The following is a 17,548-nucleotide window of genomic DNA, read 5'->3' as shown; positions in this document are numbered from 1 at the left end:
TTCGTGAAAGCGCTACAGGCGTGCCAAAATCGTTTTCGAACTTCAAGCTAACTTTACCCTGGTGTTTGCCGTCACCCTGCGAGGGAGAAGAGCCATCAATCACCGAGGCAACCACTGAGACAGTTAACATTAAACACGTGAAATGCGAGATGTTGTGATTTTTTTCCCGCTTAAGGCTTCTATCGTTTCTACTCTAACGAGAAAGAACTCTTTATTAGAAGTGAGATTTTAACAAACGTCTCCAAGGTTAACTACGACCTGAACGCATCGCCTTAGACCACCAGCCATCTTGCCTGTGGTACTTATAATGAAGTATGTATTTTATTTCTTTCTACTCGTTGATAAGAAAAAAAGTGAAATCATGTAATTAGGGATACGTCTTTTTTTCATGGGAAAACTAGCCCGAGCAAATGTAAAGTTTAGAGCAACGCTCAATAAAAATGATCAGAAACAGAAAGCGCTTCTTATGTGGATCAGTATATTCCGAAACCACTGGTTCTGCAGAAGAAATAAGAAAAGCCGAACTCAAAGCACTGTGGTGCCATTACGGGTACTCTGTCTGCAGCTGCTTTAAGATCTACTCACACCGTGTTGCCATTAAGGCTACCTAGTTTAAAAAAATCTTATCGTCACCTTTTTGAACGTGATTATTAGACACCCGTTAAATCTCAACCGAGGTTTCTTGAGAGATCGTTCAGCGAGCGAGTATCAAAAAACTACGTCGCTTCCAACCTCTGCTGTCACTGTAAACTCGGACATGATGTTCTGCAGATGTGCAGTGTGCCTTTCCTCTTGTCGTATTCAAGAGTACTCACTGTGTGAGCTCCTCACTGCGTGTTCTGTACTCTACTGTGATTTAATTTAGATGATTACGTGGAGTAGAGTGACAAGATCTACTTGAACATTTTCGGTTTGTGAAACGAAACACTAAATACACTACTGTAAATACAAGTAATGGACATTTAAAATAACCACAGTACAGCTAGAAGAGTGAAAGATAAAAGACTACTTAGAATGACATTCACAATAGACTTAGGAACGGCACAATCGCCCGAACAGGGACTTGAACCCTGGGCCCTCAGATTAAAAGTCTGATGCTCTACCGACTGAGCTATCCGGGCCCTGAAAGAAATTCAACACTGTCGGGATCCTCGCAAGTCACGTGTCTCTTGTGCCGAAGAGTAGTCATACTTGACCCGTCTGGAATGACCACTGACAGAAGTAGAATGAGTAAGAAATACAGCATGACATGGGTAGTTAAGGGGCTCCCACAACCCATCTTTCCTCACATTACTGTTTTTTTTCAATAGCATTTTGACCTTTTTTCACATTTAATAAAATCTTTTAATCAACAACATTAAAAAGAAAACAAAAAAAAAACAAAAGAAAAACATTTTTGGAACAATAATTTAAAAAAATCTTTCAATGCCTTGGTTGTATACGTGTGCACACCCTTTATAAAGGGAGTTGCAACAGTGCTGAAATGTAAAGAGCATTTCTGTAGAGAAAACAGCATTTTTTCTGCCTTGATGTTAAGCTTAAGGAGCCTGTCTTTAGAAATTCTATTTCTTAACACCCTGCACAGCCTCCCGACAGACTAACGCATATTTTTGGGAGAAATTGGCTCACACACCGGAAGACACTAACGTTTATTTACGTTAGAGTATGTGAATAACAGTTTAACTGAAAAAGTTTGTAATTGTGATTTTGTTAAAATTCAATAAATCGTCTATCATCAGTAAGTAATTATTGAGAAATAGTTTTATTTCATAAACTATAAGACAATTTAGAGAGTTTATAGGTCATAAACGTCGCTTATGTTCTTTTAACTCTAGCGTTCAGGATCCAAACCCAGGTGCGGACGGTTGTGTTTCTTGAATCTCTTGTAATCATCAAAAGTCGATGTGTAGTCCTTCAGTACTTTCTCCAGTTGTGCCATGGATATTTTATACGATCAATACTTATCATGCTCTTTGCATTTTCCTTAACAAACTGAAAAAGTTCAAAGTGTGTTTATGGCTGTGCTTCACATCTACACGAGAGCAGTACAGGACACGCAGGACACGCAGTGAGAAGTTCGTGAAGCTTTCAGTTTAGTTTAGTTTAGTGCGGAGTTCAGAAGGAGGATTCGCTCGCTGAATAATCTCTCAGGAAATCCCGGGTGAGATTCAACAGGTGTTTTCTGCAACAGCCACGACAAGTGTGAAGCAATCTCTAGATTTCCTGAATTTGAACTAAATTATTAGTTCAAATAATTTAGGATTTAACAGAACTAAATGAGGTACATTTAAAACAGCAGCGCAACTCTGCAGCACGTCGAGTGTGCCTGCATTTAATTTTGTAAACCTGGCTCTCTCTGAACACGAGCAAAGAGTTCTCACTCAACAGAAGATTGCGATGTGAGTACTATAACATAAAGCACCTGGAGATACCAGAGATTGAACCCAGGACCTCATACATGCAAAGCATGCGCTCTACCACTGAGCTACATCCCCGATGGAAAAAGTTTGTGGAACAGACTTAGAGATGTGCAAATGCTCACTGATCACACCACTCACGAAGAATGCCTGCAGTTTCCCACTTTCGCGTTTCTTCTACTACAGAGTAAATTCATAGGAATGAAGAAATAAACAAGGAAAAATAATCGCATCGAAGCTTCAAGAGACTGGGCACAAATTAATCTGTTATTTTTGTATCCAGTTACATGGGCGACGGTGGTTGATTCCCAGACGGGGGAGTGCTTTTTTCTACCTCCTTACTCGACTGTCTTTCAATTCTATTTTATTTGAAAGCTTTTTGCATCTTTTAAGTGCTCTTGATTAAACTATGCATAGAAAAACAGCAGTACTGATGATTTAACGTAAAAGGGTGAAACAATGCCCCAACCACAGGATTGGTAACAGGAAGGATCGTGTTCTTATTTAATATGTCCTTTTGAGATGTCTTGTCAATGCACACAGGCGGTAGAGCTGAATAATTTACTTTTAGTGGTGTTTTTAAACAAAGATGGAACACGTTCTTTCTATACCAGGAAGAAAGGAGCAGACTTTACTTTAAGAGGCAAAATGACACCTTATCAAAGCTAATATTAATTAAAATGACATCACAACAAAAGAGTGGAGCCTTGAGTGAATAAAGCCTTGAGTGGAGCCTTGAGCTTTCATTGGACGTCTGTGTCTCCATAGCTTTGTAGGTAAGAGAGGATTGTGATAATTTGCAGGCGCTTCTCGGAAGTGCGTTGGTGGTACAGGCGCCTTCCAAATAATTGAGCCAGGTCTGAATCCCAGCCAGTGCAAACCCAAATCTTTTCAAGATAATCTGTGGTCCGCTAACACATCTTTTGAAACACTACAACAGGTAACACCCCGTGTGAAACATCATGAGCATCTGTTAAACCTCTCTACCTGCCCGTTCCTCACAGAAACATGACGAGGGTCTAAAGGGACATTTTGAGCCGTAGAAACATTTTATCATTCCGTACTTTCCTGTGCGGTCAGGCCAGTTCCACTTTAACTGCGCCCGACAACGGAGGTCGTTTTGAAAACAACGAGAGTAAAGGGACACTGCACGTCTGCAGAACATCACGTCCAAGTTTAAGGACAGCAACATCAGAGATTGGAAGCTAGGGAGTTTCAGGTCTGTGTTTTTATTATAGGTTCAAGAAAATCTGAATACCTTTTCAAGACGTATTTCAGAATCCCAGTCAAAGACAGTACGAATGCCGCATAGATCTGCATTGTACAATTAGTATAGTTTGGCCGTTGAATCAAACACGCCTTATGAAGCATTTCTAAAACAGGAGAGATCATCAGGGAATGCGTCTTCCTGTAAAAATAAAATGACTTCAAGGGCACTATAAGCAGAGGTGTGAAAGCCTTCTCTACAGAAGAACTAAAGCCAGAGATGCCAAAGAGGTTGAGATTTCACCACGTGAGAGAAAGCATCTCAGAAAACGAAGTTGCGGTCGTTTCCACATGTTATTAAACCACTAGGTCAAACGACAAGAGCTGAAGAGCCGCTGTTGAAAGTAACACGGCCGAGCGCTCTAAGGAGCTGGCTTAAACCTCCAGCCTCTTCAGGAGCATCTGTTGGAGTCACACTGCTACAGCGTATCTCCTTGTTAAGTATCCCTTTTATTGTTGTTGCTACTGTAAGAAAACCGGCTCAGGGACGCCAAATATGTAACTGTAGTGGCTCTCTGAAGGCACCAGTTCTGTAGGGTTTGGGCATTTACTGGAACAATTATTAATTGTAGCAGTAAATCACAAAGTTGATTCTTTTGATGGCTTTAGAATCCAACCATGCGATATAACTCAAACAACGCACACACACAGGTACTAATACACGAGGATACATTTATTAATACATAGAATATGCATATAAAACTAACAGATCTTATCGAGAGGGTTATCAGAATACAAAAGGTATATTCAGTCAGTTACAAAGTATTACACACACCAAGAGGACATACGTTCAGTATATCATTCATTAAGACCATTTCGTAAATGCACTTGGTTATAACTTCTACATTAAATACTCAAAACAAGTACATAACTCTTAGGAATTAAATTGATATCAACTGGTTGGGATAACAATTGAATTCTCGAGCTGTAATGCATTGAAGTTGAATACTCATCCAATCTCTGGGGATTCAGATCTCCTGCGGGCACAAAGAAACAGTTGCAGGCTTGTTGCTGTCCAATCCGCGCTCTCTGGCTCGGTGCCAGGCTGTGCTGTGCGGCTTGTGACGGTGCGCTGCTGATGCTCACTGACCGGCTAGTTATTGTTGGCTTTAACTAGCAAAGTTTGTGCACAGGAGAAGAGATGACTGTGGGTCCCAGCAAGTCAGGATGAGGACCGGTTCGTTCCTGATGAAGAGCTAGTTCTGAATAGTGATTCAGCTGTCCACAGTTCCGACCTGTTCACGAGGCCTGCTGCTGGTTACTCTCTGGCAACCTCCACTCTAGACTCTTAGAACAAAGGAAAGTTCTGGCACTCAGACACACTGGCCGTTCCGTGGTTGTCCGGGCTGAGTCTCAGGATGGTCAGGAGGCGCGCTGCGAGAATGTCCTGCCCTTGGGAGCCTTCTGCTCTTGGGCCGTCCTGCCCTGGAATTCTCCTTTGAATTCCCTTTAGAACAGTCCACAGAATCCTCTCCAGAATCTTACTGAATCTCACTGAATCTCTCAGGCTCTCTGTGTTGCCTGTTTTTACCTGGAGGAACTTCAGCTCATTGATTGGCTGAAAGTTCCATGGGCATCAGAGTCCCACGTGGGTTACTCGGCCCTACCAGTCCCTGATTGGTTGATCAAGGTGAGATATGAGTCACTTACTCCTGACACTTAGTAATGCAGTCCAGATGTCCAACTGGCACTCCCTAGACGGATAGGCGCCAATGGATGACCATTGATCATGATAGCCAGGCTTAGCTAAGTGCATCCCCCTTTGGGAGCTGTCCTAGGACCTTAAATCACCCTGCATGAATAGTCTCTCTGTGGCTGCACCACAGAGATGAACAGAGAAATGGGGCCTCATTTGGGAAGCTCAGAAACACTTAATTCTGCCTTATTATTAAGCCTCGCCGCTACACTACCTCCAGGCGATGGAAACCAGATTCAGAAAAAAAATAATTTGTACAACATTATTCCTATGCTTGCTTGAAGGTGCCGTGGCCCACCTGTGCCTGTTTCAAAGTCTTCAAAAAAACTATCAATGTGGGAGTCTCAATAGTAAGGGAACATAACTGTTGCCAGTGACTAGTATTTGTGCATATCCTGCCTTGTTTTTTAGTCAACAAAGCTTGTCTCTCTTCACACCCATCTTCCGAATGACGTGTGCTTGGTACAGCCCCCCACTCCATGGTCTGATCACAAACAGATCTGGTGAGCTGTCAGTCCAGGTTGGAAGTAACTAAAGCACTAAGAATCTGACTTAGGAACGAGAAGACCGTGTTTTTTAAAATGAGTAAATAAATAATATAAAATAATATACTGCCTGCAAGACTAAGTCAAGTTCAAGTTCAAGTTTATTGTCATTATACTCATACGCAGGTATATGGTATAACGAAATGCTATTTAGCTAGCTCTCGGACATAAGTAGTACAAAGAAAAAAACACAACAACAATACAATTGTATAACAAAAGAAAGACAGAGACAACAGCCGATGTGCAAAAAACAACAACAGGCAGTGTGCAAAACAACAAAAAGGTAACATGTGCAAAAACATGCATCAAAAGAATGAAATAAAGGGATAGAAATGATGGGGAGTGAGCTTTTGACATGTATGGTAGAGGTAGATTTTCAATGTGTGTTTGGGTTTTTGATAAGAAAAAAGGCACTGTGAGGTTCAGATCATAGGTGAGAGGTGAGGTGAGAGTGAGAGAGGCTGGGAGTTTAATAGTTTAATAGTGCGGGGGTAAAAACTGTTTCTGAGACTGGTAGTCCAGACCCAAATGCTCCGGTACCGTTTTCCATGTCATGCTAAACGCCACAAATTGTGTTCGTCCAGTCGTATCAATTGTCCTAAAGTTACGGAAAATCGGATGCGACTGGTGCAATCAGCACACATTTTTTCAGGATAGTCGAGCGGTTTAAAACAGCAAATTCACAGCTTCGTGTCTTTTAAGCTTTGTGTTTCGCTCTCCAAATAGAGGCATGGGTTCAAATCCCACTCCCGACAATTAGGCGTTTTACCCTGTTTTTTTTACCTGCCTTTACACTCTTTCAGTCTTGTTGTGCTCGCTGACAATCACAGTACGAGGAAAACGGAGAAACTGCTTAGCAAAAACAGAACGGACAGAAAAATGCTTTGTAAACACGTGAATGTGATTAGCAGCAGTAAGGTATGCATTCAAATGTTTAAGGCTGATTTATAAAAGCAGCAGAAGAAAGGTGCAGCCTTTGTGAGAATTCGCGGGTTTTTATGCTGCTTGGACTTCTTTCAAGCCTATGAAGTGACCCCCGTTTTATTTTCATTTTCAAACTTCAGAACCGAATAACAAAGAGGTTTCATGTGTGACAGCATTCCGTTGCAAATACCGTTTCCACGATGTATTCAGCGACGGGAATGAAATATTTTAGTGCTGGCTCAAATGCGAGGAATTTCAGAAAAACCTGGAAAAGCAACGCTTGCAGTAAATGACATATCTAAAGCGTGTAGTCAGCATGAACAGAACAACGCAATGCTCTGTAAAAATGATCTGAAGCCGCAATTACTCTTTTATCTCAGGCAGTTCATTCCCATACGATGTTTCCGCAGAATAAATGAAATGCCGAACTCCAAACATGTTGTTGCCATTATTGTTACTCCTGCTGCTGTAGTTTTAAGCTTTAATCAGTGGGTATGTAATGTTGTAAAGGGGCTGGACTACTTTGTTCAGTCCAAATTCCATTATGTGAATGTATGCTTTTTTAATATAAGCATTAACAATACAATGCGTGCTCACAAACCGTTACTTATTAGCTTAAGAAGCGGCAGTGTTTTGACAAAGTGTGGTATTCGAACAGAAAATGCTGAAGTGTTTAATACTTGCTTGTGAGCAGATCTCCCTCGATTTAGACAAACTCTTGTTCGGCCGATGATTTCAGATCAAAATCTTCACTTCCGCCATCAGGTCATGCTAGGAGGATTGGGGGGATCAAATTGACACAGAGGGACCCAATGTGGGGGCTGAACCCACAGTTCTGAGATTAAGAGATTCTTCTTCTATGGACTTCGACTATATAACTCTTGTGCTACAGCAGTAATGTTTCTGGGTGTGGATGAACATTAAATAATAGACTGACAGCAGGAACACGTGGCCCACAGGCAGTGACAGTATCGCTATATTTGGCTGCAGTATATTGTGTTGAGAGCAGCAATAACGTTCCTGCAGAGATGGAAGTTCCTTTAATACAGCTCTTTCAATCAGACAGAGTAACAGGAACTGACCTAAAGTTTCGGCTGTGGATCCATCTCCACATAGGGGAAGGAGACAGTAAAATAGCGATGAAGAAACAAAGATTTGTGCTCGTTGCAAAGTAGCAAAGAGGTGGTCAGACACATAAAATAGCTTGGTGATAATTTGCAGCGACAGTTTTATGTTATTTAGTACACGGATTTCTCTTCATGTTCCTTAAGATGTGTAATTTTTATGTTGGTTGTATGAGAACATGTTCTTCTAAAGTCCTGTCAATTGACAGTGGAGAGCTAGCTGGTGCAAATCTTCAAGAAGACTCTCTTTAAGGCGATTACAAGTTTCTCGAACAAATCTGTGTCATATTTTTAAAATAGTTTAGCTAATGCGCAACGAGAGTATAAATGAATTACCCCACCCTCCATTCGAAGATAAAACTCCATGTGCGAGTCTAAGTTTCCTTGAAGCTACTGATGTTCGTTATTATTGGACATTCCCGGTGATATTGACTAAGGAGCTCAATTTTTACTTGTTGTAGTTGAACATGAGCAAAACATTCGTATCCCCTGCAAATATCGGCAAGGTCAGTGATATTCTCAACAATTTCTGCCATTTCAATTCGTGCAATTCGTGCCATACTTTTTCGAAATGTATTCTGACATGCCAGGATCAGAGGGTCATATTTAAAAAACTGGTGCATTAAAGTTTCTTGTACTTCAGGATTTTGATAGTCTGTTACATTGTCTTTCACACGTCGGTGTCAGAACTGTGAGACATTTTCATAATCGGGGGGAAGGCTGTAGCAATAAGCAGAAAGTGCAATCACCTTTTCCCAGTGTAAGTCCGTGTTGTGGTGAGTTTTTAAAATTGGTTTGCGATTTTCTGAAATATATTCCGTACAAAAATATAATTTGGACAGTCGCTATTTATTTGGATATTCCCTTTCAGTGAAGATGTCTGCAGTATTCCACCCGAATTAGTACTGATCAAAGAGAGCCATCTACAGGCGAAAGGCGACGTAACATCACAGCAGCACCATTTAAGGTGGAACGAAAAACACGCATAAGAAGCTGGCGAATAAGAAGCTACTGTAACTTCAGCCTCGTAGCAGACCCTGGGAGGCACACTCAAAATAATCATCTTTCCCAGTACTTCAGAGTCATATTTAGATCGCTTTACTGCAATTTTATTTGATTGATGGGAGATGTGAAGCCATCGTGCCTGTACTGCGCTTTCACAGTGAAATTGAAGCCATTTCTCATACTTTCTCTCAGTGTCCAGGCTGCAATTGCGTGTAAAGGAGGCGACTTGAAAATGAAACGTGTAATCACCTTACAGAAGGTCTTCACGATGGGGTGCGTCAGCTAGTTCTCCATTATTGTCAGTTTACTGGACTTCTGAAGAAACCTATCTACAACGAAGATACAAACCGCACAGTTTAAGGCACATGAAGAGAAATCTGTTTGCTGATTGACTCAAAAAATGTCGATACAAATAATCTGCCAGGTTGATTTACTTGTCCTACCACCTCCCTCCGTCCCCCTTTGCTGTTAGCACAATTCTTTCAGTTTCTTTTCTTGTATTTTCCTTGCTATTTTAGTGTTCCCCATGTATAGATGGATCCACAACCGAAACCGTTTTCACCCTGTTCCTGCGCACCTTGCACAGTTCCAGTGGCGCAATCGGTTCGCGTGTGGCACTTATACAGCAGTGCACAGCAGAGTCATGCCGAGGTTGAGTTCAAGCCTCACCTAGAGCTTTAGCTACTGAAAGCAACTGTTAAGTTTAGATACTATCAGGTATCCGATGGAGATAAATTAACATCAAACGAAGAAGTAAAGGTTTACTTCGAGTCACAATCAAATAAGGCTCCACAGCTGAAACATTGTGTTTCCTTCTCTTTTCAGCATGGAATAAACCTTGACTTTTTCCTTTGAAGCCCATGCATGCTGACGCAGCTCCCTACTTAAATTACCATCAGCTGTGTACCTCCAGCTGACCTATACACAAATATATGAGAGAGGTCTACTGAGACGAGAGGAGCACTGAAGACTTGAAAAAGCTCTCGCATTAGACTCTGTGTTTTTGTTGTTCCCCAGATTTGTTTTTAATGTTCTTTTTCTTTTGAAGTTGTTGCGTTTGGTTTTTTTTTCGTAGTTGTTAGACTACTACAGGGATTTACCTAGGTTCCTGGAAGACTTCTTGTTTTGTGTTTGTTGTGTTTTCGGGTTACAACAATTTTTTTTTCTATTGATAGGACCCCACGCATTACTATTGGAGTAGTTAACATTAGTTCTTACATTGTACAGTACCTGAAATTACCACATAAACTACTACTCTGTTTCCTTTTTTTTAAAAGGCACAAGTGAAGTTTGTTTTTCCTTGCTGCTGATTGGTAGCTACAATGGGTCAATTGCAATAAACTTATATTCACAATGAATGTTATCATTACACGTATTTATTAATAAAAGTGTTATTTATTAATAATTAAGTTCCATGTATATCTTCATTAGTAGCTGTATTACAAGTAATGCATATACAGTCTTTATTATAGTTAGTTTTCAGTTATCCTGGGGAGGGAAGAGAATGGAGATTAAGGAAATAAAAATTTAAAGGGCTTTTAAGTCTTCAATGTGTTCTGTCATAGCTGTGTGTTGTCATATCTGGGTGTTAATTTAGTATATTTGTTGTATTATTTATTGTGATTTGACACTACACTTGTGTTTCTCAGGAGAAAGCAGTAATATTTTTTTTTAGTTTTTTGAGGGTACAGAAAACTGTATTGTACGGCCAAATGTAAGGTAACATTAAGAAACCCTTATTGTTACCTTTTGCAACGTTATTTATTTAAGACCGGTCTTCGGAACAGTGTCCCTTACGTATCTGTGACTGTAGTCCAACAATAACAGTGCTGAAATAGCCGGAATGTGTGGGAAGAAGATGGAGATGGAACAGGAGGCTTATTCAGTCGATAGAAAGGTTGTGTAGGACTGAACACACTATGGTTATGGTATTGGGTTTAAGAGCATTACGATCCTACAGTCTCCTGATCCGTAATCAGATGCGTTATCCAATGCACCACTGGCCCTTGTACCGCATTCCTCAAGTGCACCACTGTGAGCTTGTGCCGCTACAATAATAAATCGCCCCAGTCCAAATTTTCTCAATTAGGTGCACGCTTTCTACGTGTATTTAGTTAATAAGTCTTTCATTTTGTCTGTTTTAAAAATTGCATCTCTTTAAAACAGACAAACGAGTTTATGTCGCGCTGAAATTCACACATGAGGGAATTCAAATGAAAGAAATCGCAGAAAAGATATTGCGCTTAAAAAGAAATCCAGAGTGGAGACGCTGGTGATAAAAAACAGAGCTTCATATGATGCATGAGATGCTTTACCTCTGAACTAAACTCGGCTCTTTAATCGTGTTAGGAAGAGTGTATAGTCAACAGTGTACATTTTAAAAATCAAAGCAAGACAATGAGACACGAAGTGAATTCGGAACACGAGCCTCTCCTTCATTGTTTAATGAGCTTTTGATAAACATCTAAGTGAAAGACAAATTCACTATTTTCACTTTGTGATTAAAAAACACTTTTATCACATGTTAAGCACTCCTGATGGTGTCTATTGTTCTCTTTTCTACCCTCATCATTTGAGGATCCCCAGCTAAAATATCTTTTTAAACTACAACAAAATTGCAATATTTTGAATACTATTTAAGTTTACATAGTCACATTCCCGGTGATATTGACTTAGGCGCTCAACTATTAACTTCTTGTAGTTTGACTTTAGCCAAAAGTTTGAAATCTCTGCAACTATCAGGATGCTTAAGGACATCCAAAGAAACCCCATCACATTTAGGGGAGACGGTGTTGAGGTCGGATTAATTTGAAATGCGTCTCTGGGGACTTTTGATTTACCAACGTTATGTTTAACTGAAGGATACGCTGACTGACTGTGCCATAGAAACTAGCGCACATCACCTTTCTTCTACATTCACAGGTTTTTGGCTAAAGACAAAAAATCTTTTTCGTTTCCTTGCCAGCTGGCAGTAATTCCTCTGCACTGACAAAACAGATGAGTATTTTATCTTTCGCAATTTGTATGAATTTTTTAAAAAACAAGTTGTTCCAAAAATTAAATGAACACTAAATTTAATGTAGAAGCATGTTGCTGTCCATAATGATAAACTGTGTGGCAACCCCAGGATCTCATGTTTACTAAACAGGCACTTTAACCAACTAAGCCACAGCATTCTCTTATCCTAGTGTTAATCCCGCATCAGCAGGGTCAGCTTGTCGGCACGCCCATCTCCATTTGGTGGTTTGAGCTGATGTTGCCATGACGTTGCCATTAAATGCGACCGAGAATACTCCAACCGGCGCGCCGCTACGCCTGCCGTCGGAGAACTAAGCCACGGCACTGGCATCAAATATCCCTTTTACAGCCACTTGGACACATCTCAATTGCTCTGAGACACCTGCATTCAGTTTGGCTGAGCCTGCTCGCTGAGCAAGTGACGAGAAATGGCTTATGTCCAAGGAGCTCAATTTGCTTTTTATGTTCAACGGGGTGTCCACTACAGCTAACACTGAAGCGCAGCACAGGCTCTGTGGTTTGACATCTCCCAAGGTAAATGTTGAAATTGTAGGTGGAAGAGGAAAATTACCCTTGAGCATGGGGAAAGAGCCAACTCATGTCCGGAAGGGGCTAAAGTGTGTATGGAGGTGGCCTAGTGGTTAAAGCAATAACTTCTTAATACATTATACTCTGCACAAGTAGGTTTGAACCCCATCCTCGTCGAGGAAGGGCTTTGACACATTTTGACCTTTTTAAACTTGGTGTGCTTTCATTTTGTTTGTTCGCTCCTATACTGTAACAGTAATATTTCTAGATGTGCATGAACATGGTAGGCTGACAGCAGGAACATGTGGCCCACAAGTAGTGACAATATCAGAGGTGTCTGCAGTGTGTTGGTTTGTGAGCAACAATAAAATAACTTGACGTGGAAGCAGGTGTGCCTGCATTAACACAGCTCCATCGAGCGGAAAAAGCAACACAAGAACAGACTTAAATTCAACAGCGAGTTTCTGTAGCTGAAAACAGAAACGACTCCACGTGATGATTGAACTCACAACCTCGACATAACTCCACTTTAAAAGCACCCCAACCTGACCAATTGCGCTACTGGAGCGACACAGCACAGTAGCACATTTTCCTTAGTGCACTGAAACAGTGCTTATTCCCTAGCCTACCAGCTTCAAGACTTTTTTAAATCGATCGAAGATTCATTGGAAAACGTTTGTCGATGGATCAGGTGGGAATCACACCCGGATTCACTGCTTTCAAGGCAGCTTTGTTCATCATTATACCCAGGACTGGCGCCAGGTGAATGATCTGTAGGGGGGCATCTGAAATCCTGAGGGGGGCAGTGATATTTTGGTTTAAACGGAGCCGTTGCAACCATCCAAGTGAATTCTTGCAAGCATGCCACTGATTAGTATTTCATGTCAGAAGATAACAACAAGCAATCTGGTATTTAGCGATGAAGAACAGTTCCACGTTCATCAGAACTCACGTGATTATTTTTGCCTGGAGCATCAACCATATGTGTTCATTTTTGCAACAACATCAACAGTAACGAGGTTCTGAATCATTAAGAAATCATTGTAAAACCAACAGAAAGTACAAACGTCTATAACTACAGTCCTAGTTATATAACAATTGTAAGTATAAGGATAAACTACTGCAAGGCAGTGGTCCACCTGAGCAAATAAGGTCGTAATAATGTTGACACCCCAAAACATAGACACTATGTAACATGCTGTTCCTGGACGGATAGCCCTTCTGCACATCAAACAGTCCGATGTAGTAACTGTGAATTCGGGGTTAGTGTAGTTATCTGACCATTGACAAAGTAGAACTATTTTTTACGGCGCAAGTAAAGTGAAAGTGTTCAAAAACTTTTTATCCAAACCTTTTATCCAAAACTGAGGGGGGTGGGACTGTTCAGTTGAGCGGGCGATTTTGGCATGCCAGTAACATTTTCACAAAACGTCCTAGAGTTACAAAAACACTTACTTTGTGTATAAAGTGCATTTTGTACACACTGTAAGTTCACAACGCGAGAAATACTGCTCAATATGGGATCCTGTCCAGGAATATCAGGGCTGTAGGGGGTCAGATCTATAGATGTAGTAAACACATTAGTGGAGACGGTGTGTCTGCTCTCTGTGTGAGAGCCGGACAGGAAGTATAATCTGTGGTCTGGGAAGAAGAGACCCTCGTTGGAAGAGCGGCATTCCTCACAGGAGAGAATGAAAAAAAAACTTTTTCAGGGATGCTGATTTTTCTCCTTGGGGGAATTAAAAGCACTTCTAGGGAGTGACCTCGTGGCGCAACGGTAGCGCATCTGACACCACATCAAAAAGCTGTGTGTTCAAATCATGTTTAGATTGGCTGATGTATTTTAAGGTTCAGCTGGTGCTGAACCCAGAAATTACACCATGCAGTCCAGTTTTATCTGTATACCACATAGATAATCTAAATGAAATAACAGAGCAGTACAGAACACGCATTCAAGAGAGTGCACAGCAAGTCATCTTGAACACAACAAGAGAAAAGGCACACTGCACATCTGTGAAACATCATGTCCGACTCTAGAGACAGTAACATCAGAGAATGGAAGTTTCAGGCCCCTTTTTTATTACAGGTTCAAGCTAACCTGAAAGTTACAGAGTTTTAGGTCACTTTTGTATTAAATAAAATAAATATTATTTGCCCTTTTTTAAATTGTGGATGAAATCCACTCCCATGTACCAAGACCTTACAGTATATTCATGTTAATTAAAATGACCAACGCTATTGGACATTAGCTGGTGCTTTTTGTAACGATTTTCTATTTCATGCAGGAAAGAAAGGAAACCCGACCCAACGTTTGCTTTCAGGTGCGGTTCATTCACATAATGGACATCTATTTCTGAGGAGCCTGATTTAAAATCACACAAATCCGGTAGAATCTATATCTATACAGTATGTCTACTTACTCTATCTGTATCTCTACTGTATCTGTATCTATAGATATACTCCTTAGATCTATATTGTATCTATATTTATATTATTATTGATATATATTGGATATTTAAAAACCCTCCCAGTACCAGGATTTCGTGTCGCGGCAATTTTTCATCTTGAGTATTTAAAACTGCAGCGCGCACAGTTTATTATCATCAATAAAAACCCACCACAGCCAGATAGCAGATTTGACATGTAAATTTCGTGTCAGTTTGTGATTTGATCTGAGGCGAGTTCTCTCTGCCAGAGAACAGAAGAATGCTCTCGGTGCAGAAGCACACAAGTGTACAATAGTTGACATTAAAGCACCAGGTTGTGTTTCTATGCCAGGAGCTGTTATTGAGGATCAGCTGGGCGAGAGTGTTGATGTACCGGAGCTCTCTGCTTGTGAGGAGCTGACAGGCGGGATACCTGCTGTATCTGCTGAGATGCTTGTGTACTACATTGCCAACAATACACGGAAATGTGGGCGGAAGTGAGGGCGATCAAGTGAAGACACAAGAGTATTCATGTCCCTTCTCCGAGTCTCTTTATTAAACAGTACAAATACAAGAGCGGTACACAACAGAGCATTTCAGCAGGAATTGATGGCGGCTTCTATCAATGACAATTTGAAGTTTGCACATTTGAGATATTGTTATTATTATCACACTCCTTCACGGGCTGCTTCAGTACGGCGTGGTTTGACTTTATTATTCTGTTAATACTTATTATCTTTTAAATCATAAAGGGGGTCTGGCTGATTACTGCACCTCACACCCTCTCTGCCCAGACGGGGGGGTGAGAACAGATGTAGAGCAGCAGATAGAAGAAATGTAACAGTTTAATTAGAATATATATTAATATATCAGGGAAGTTATTGATCATTAGTTTCACGTGAATTTAATGTTCCAGATCTCTGTGTCAGAAAACATGATGGGAAGTGATTATTGTAAAATGTTTTTTATGTTTATGTTTCTGAGTTTGAAACGAGTCCCCTGCAGACACTGGTGTCTGTGGTTTTTGGGATGCAGCTGGGAAAGACAGGCACAGTCTCCATATTCTCAAGCTGGTGATATTTCCCTGACCCGTGTGTGTGTCAGTAACAAAATGCCCTCTGTACAAGACAACTAGAAACTTCTCTGCACAATGTAGGTATTTCTTGTATGGGGGCTGTTTTACCAATAGAAATATAATTGTATTGTATATCTGTCCATTTTCTGACTACTTTTTCTAATCCAGGATTGCAGGGGAGCCAGAGTCTGTCCTGACAAGCAATGTGTGTAAGACGTCACACAAACCCTGGACACAGACACACAAACACACACACCTTGGATGGGACTCCACACTGTCTCAGGGCACACATAGACACACACACTCACACATCCTGGACAGGACGCCAGTCTATCACAGGACAAACACAGACACACACACTCACACACCCTGGACAGGACGCCTCTCTGTCTCAGGGCACACACAAACAGACACACACACACTCACAACAGGGCCAATTTTCCCACAAGCCAATGAACTCACCAGCATGAGACTGGGACTATAGGAGGAAACCCCAGTGAACACAAACATGCAAACTCCACACATACAGTCCCCTAGGAACTGTAGCCAGGCAGTGATGTTAACCACTGCACTACCCTGCCTCTAAGGGGTAGCAGGTATAAAAGGCTGAAAACAAGACTTAATATTGTGTGTATTTCTGTCCTCTGTAGAGCAGTTAGTTTACAGCTCTGTGCTCATTACTGTGTCAGCTGATAAAAACAGAACCATTGAGGTGTTGAAGTTGTATGGTATGGTTATTGTGCAAAAGTTATGTGGTACATGTTTGTTTATTTCATTCAGGCTTTGTTGGAACACTTTAAGGTCTTTAAGTAGGCATCCTGAATACAGTGGTGGGTTTCATTGGTCTGGACCTGTAGTGTCGTTTAAGTGAAAGTGAAGAAAGTATTTAATTTCTTCTCTCACACTGCAGAATCGCTGAGTGTAAAACAAGAGGGAGCTGTACTGGCAGATTAATCTGGTGTGATGTATTATTTTGTCAAACAACAAACAATTTCCAAATGAAGAAAACAACACAAGTGAAATGTCACTATGTTATTTATGCTTGTAAAAAGATACAGTTTGTCACATTTGATTGTGATTTCTTTATTAGATATTTTAGTTAGAAGCAGTAATTATCGCATTTGTCAGTACAGGAACAGAAGAAAGGTCTATCACCAATTGTCACCAATTTTCAATTACCATTTCAATGTATTGTGTTTCTATTCTATCTCATTTTTTCCTATTTTAATCTATTTCCATTAATCACACACCAGAGGGTTTAAGAATTTATCAGCACAGTAAACATAAGAATGTACCTACAGAACTCAACCCCTGATGTAGTACAAGAGCAGATGCCGTGATTTCCTGTGGATATAGACACACACCCACAGCTTCAAAATACAGCATGAAGTTCCTTAGCCAAACTCTGAATCACTTTTCACAAACAGCAAAACAAATGTCAGAATAAAGTTTAAAGATAAAACCAATTTCAGGTTAAAATAAAACACAATAGTTGCAGAAATCTGCAGTTATTCATTAACTGTT

The 17,548-nt window shown here is 40.7% G+C and overlaps 2 non-coding genes across 2 annotated transcripts; both read right to left on the bottom strand.

The window, feature by feature from the left end:
* Nucleotides 1–1,048: 1,048 nt before the first annotated feature.
* trnak-uuu (transfer RNA lysine (anticodon UUU)) lies at nt 1,049–1,121 on the bottom strand. The gene has a single exon. It is a non-coding gene; the product is annotated as a tRNA-Lys (tRNA).
* A 1,302-nt stretch (nt 1,122–2,423) lies between these two features.
* trnaa-ugc (transfer RNA alanine (anticodon UGC)) lies at nt 2,424–2,495 on the bottom strand. Its single transcript has one exon. It is a non-coding gene; the product is annotated as a tRNA-Ala (tRNA).
* Between the last annotated feature and the right edge of the window lie 15,053 nt (nt 2,496–17,548).

The sequence above is a fragment of the Lepisosteus platostomus genome, unplaced genomic scaffold (genome assembly GCF_059453375.1).
Source record: "Lepisosteus platostomus isolate fLepPlt1 unplaced genomic scaffold, fLepPlt1.hap1 Scaffold_127_H1, whole genome shotgun sequence".
In the NCBI taxonomy this organism is placed as follows: domain Eukaryota; kingdom Metazoa; phylum Chordata; class Actinopteri; order Semionotiformes; family Lepisosteidae; genus Lepisosteus; species Lepisosteus platostomus.
The sequence above is the reverse complement of the archived record's forward strand: the minus strand, read 5'-3'. Positions and strand labels throughout refer to the sequence as shown.